The following is a 4,007-nucleotide window of genomic DNA, read 5'->3' as shown; positions in this document are numbered from 1 at the left end:
AAAGGAGGAAATGAGGGTCTGGTTGGGTATACAGACAGTAATTATACAGGGGATTTGAATGATCGCAAGAGCACATCAGGTTATGTGTTTATGCTAGGTTCAGGAGCTGTGGCTTGGTCCTCGAAAAAACAACCAATTGTTACTCTATCCACCACAGAGGCAGAGTTCGTAGCTGGAGCTGCATGTGCAAGTCAAGCCATATGGATGAAGAGGATATTTGAGAAGCTGAGTTTGGAGGAAAGTAAGTGTACTACGATTTATTGTGATAACAGTTCCACTATTCAGTTATCCAAAAATCCAGTACTTCATGGTCGAAGCAAACACATTGATGTGCGCTTCCATTTCCTTCGTGATTTAACTCGAGATGGAGTTGTTGAATTGGTATATTGTGGGACTAAAGATCAGTTGGCAAATGTGATGACAAAGCCCCTTACTGTGGATGTTTTCCAGAAATTCAGAAGTCAACTAGGAGTTTGTCAGGTTCCTGAGATAAACTAGTTGGGAACTAGTTTAAGGGAGGGAATGAAGAGAAGAAGTCAAAGTTTCTGTTGGTGTTTTCCTAAAGTTTAGCTGCTTTCAGTTAAAACAAATCCTAGTCTTTAGGATATGCTTGTTACTACTTTCAAGTTGTTAGTTAGTGTTAGCACGTTGATGCAGTGGCAAATGTGAGCTAATATTTCGCTTTTCTGTTATTATGTAAAGGCTATTTATAAAGCCTCAGTTTGTTCAATAAGATAATGAATCATTCCCACGATTATTGAGTTTCTTGTTGCTTTAGCTTTTGATTCTTAACATAGCGTGCGTGCGTGCCCACGAATTCTGAAGCAACTTTTTTATCATTATCTTTCTGTTAAGAATAAATGCTAAGTCAGCAGTTGAAGTCAGCTGGGATTTTCAGTGTAATGATGAGTCAGCAGCCAAGTTGTAAAACAGTTAAACAAGTTGTTATTTCCCTCCAAACTTACTCAGTAGGTTGTTATAGTTAGCGCGCTGGAAATGTACACACGAGTTTGTTGCAGTAGAAGTTTCCACACACAGCTATATTTATCAATGTACTCTCAATTCATTAGTAAGACTTACAAATAAGAATCCAGCGAACAAATTTTCTCTTTGAATCAATAAAATTTTCCATTCATTTTCTTATCAAACAAACAGAATCTAGAGAGCTCCTTTTCTTTAATTCTTTCGACATGTACCTGAGCACGGTCGAGATATACTTTTTAATTGTGCTTCTATATGCTAACTACCAATAATTGTATTTGCTCAAATAAAAACCCAGATGAACTTATATAAGTAAAGCATTAGACATGCACATGAATATGAATTTGTTTATTTTTTGTTAATTTTTTAAAATGATGGCATCAAAATTTACTTGCTATATTTAATAATTAATATTATGTCATTTATGCATTTATATCGGAATTCAAAATTTCATCACTTGTATATTTTAATCATTACTCGTCACACCTCCCTCACAACTGACATTGCGGTACATGTGCATCAATTTTTATTTATTTTTGAAAGAAGGGCATCAAACACTAACGCATAATTGACAAAAACAAAAAATAAAAAATGTACATTGTTACATGTCATTATATTAAGTTATTATTTTGTTTTGCTGTCAATAATCTATTTACGTTTCAATTATATAGGACATAGTATGGTAAGTGCTGGACTTAGTCTAAGGGTTGTTAGGAGTTGTTGGCCACTTAACACTTTTTCGTGCTGAGAGTTGCTTGGCTTTAGGAATAACCATTGTGTTTTCACAAGCGGTTGCTGGGTCTCTCGAAGAATCATGATTTATTGGGCAATGATATTCGGCCACCACGAGACCATAACGAAGCCAGAAACCCATGCTTTCTCTGCCGTTTCGAAGTTTTAAATTTGAAAATTAAAAATAGATTTTACCATTGAAAAATATTAAAATTAAATCTAAAGAATTTGAAAAATCCAAAATTCTTACCCGTCCCTCTCACTCGCTTGCTCTGTCTCTCTCTCATTCACCTTCCCTCTCACTCACCAGCTCTGTCTCTCTCACTCACCCGATCTGCCTCTCTCACTCACCCACTTGCGAGCTATTTCTCTCAGGCTGTTACTCACCCACGAAACTTGTTGTCACGCCATGCCCATCGCCAACCAGCCCATCACCACGAGACCATAACGAAGCCAGAAACCCATGCTTTCTCTGCCGTTTCGAAGTTTTAAATTTGAAAATTAAAAATAGATTTTACCATTGAAAAATATTAAAATTAAATCTAAAGAATTTGAAAAATCCAAAATTCTTACCCGTCCCTCTCACTCGCTTGCTCTGTCTCTCTCTCATTCACCTTCCCTCTCACTCACCAGCTCTGTCTCTCTCACTCACCCGATCTGCCTCTCTCACTCACCCACTTGCGAGCTATTTCTCTCAGGCTGTTACTCACCCACGAAACTTGTTGTCACGCCACGCCCATCGCCGACCAGCCCATCACCGACATCGCTATCACGCCGTTCACGTCGCCGACCAGCCTTAGTTGACAGTGTGCTTGACGATTTTGGACCTTTTTCACCTACCTAGGTAATTACACTTAAACAAATGTTTCTACGTCAATCTTCCTAGCTTAAAGCGTAACTGAACTGGGCAATTGGTTGTTCATTTTTCTCTCACAATTGTAAGCATTGTATGCTGATTCGGCATCCAACAATGATCTGTAAGATTGGAATGAATCAAATACATATTTGCAACATATTTAGAGGAGGGTTAATGAAGCAATATATGCTTTATAGAAAATGAAGAACCTTAGAATGAAGCTGCAATTACTGGATTAGCAGAAGAAAATTAGGGAATTCTATGTGGTAAAGAACTTAATAATGCAGATAAGACCAAAAACAATTGCCTCAACTAAAGAATTCACAGAAACATGTGATATATCAAACTACCCAGAATATGTTTGAAGAACCACTTGAAAATCTTAATACACACCATATATGCAAACTTCAATTACCAAAAAAAAAAAAAAAAAGAATGCCAACAGACGTAAACATATATAAGCAAAAACAGAATTACAACCAAACCGTAAGCTTTAACATTTCACAAAGTATCACACTTCAAATAACTTATTTCTAGTAATTTTAAAATATAAATAGAAAAAAAATCCAAAATCCAAGTACTTTGCTAAGCAAAGTATCACATACAAGGTTTCATAAAGTCCGTGTCAAAAGAATTTCTTTGACTGATTAAATATACTAATTTTAGGTGACAATAATCTAATAATATTAAACTAAATTAACTTAATTTCGCGATCAAAAATTCAAAAAACGCATAGAATTACGGATCAGGTCTAATTAACAATCAAACGTAGGCACGTAGTAACCCAGATGCATTTATGCCAAAAAGAATGTTCATAAGACTACACAAAACCACCCAAAAAAAATTATAAAATAATAAAAGCAACGGCTGCGACCCGTATGTGAATTAGATAAATAGATTTTGCCAGAACAAGAAACACAACAAAACAAAGAGAATAAATCAATCCAGGGCATAAATAGATTGAACAAAAAAGGGCAAGATCAGAGAAGAAACTGACCCACGACACTGGATCCTCCTCAGCCTAGCGTCATGGTTGCGGTTTTGATGATGCGTTAGCTGAGATCTGAGCAAAATATTGACAGCAAGCTTGTGGGTGAGTGAGAGGGGAACGAGCTTCGTGGGTGAGAGTAAGAGGGACAGAGCGGGTGAGTCAAAGAGAGAGGCGGTGAGCGAGGGGAGGGATAAGAATTTAGATTTTTTAATATCTTTTGATTAGCTTTTATTATTTTTTAATGGTAAAATTTATTTTTAATTTTCAAATCTAAAACTTCAAAACGGCATATAAGTATGTCGTTTTTGGCTTCCCTCTGGAATGAGGGTGGCCGAATATTATTTTCCTGATTTATTTACTTGCTTGCTTCTTAAATATTTCGTCCTGAATCCAAAATAGGCAGCTCTCACAAGGCTACTTCCATTTCAGCTAGCTGTACCATATGTA

The 4,007-nt window shown here is 36.4% G+C and overlaps 1 long non-coding RNA gene across 1 annotated transcript; it reads right to left on the bottom strand.

Moving 5' to 3' along the window:
* Positions 1-1,566: 1,566 nt before the first annotated feature.
* Positions 1,567-3,763, bottom strand: LOC112099524. Its single transcript, XR_002906265.1, has 4 exons — positions 3,567-3,763; positions 2,287-2,688; positions 1,964-2,185; positions 1,567-1,862 (listed from the first exon to the last, which is right to left on the bottom strand). It is a non-coding gene; the product is annotated as an uncharacterized LOC112099524 (long non-coding RNA).
* Positions 3,764-4,007: the final 244 nt, after the last annotated feature.

The sequence above is a fragment of the Citrus clementina genome, unplaced genomic scaffold (assembly GCF_000493195.1).
Source record: "Citrus clementina cultivar Clemenules unplaced genomic scaffold, Citrus_clementina_v1.0 scaffold_3, whole genome shotgun sequence".
Classification (NCBI taxonomy): domain Eukaryota; kingdom Viridiplantae; phylum Streptophyta; class Magnoliopsida; order Sapindales; family Rutaceae; genus Citrus; species Citrus x clementina.
Note: the sequence above shows the minus strand (reverse complement) of the source record. Positions and strands in the feature narration are given on the sequence as shown.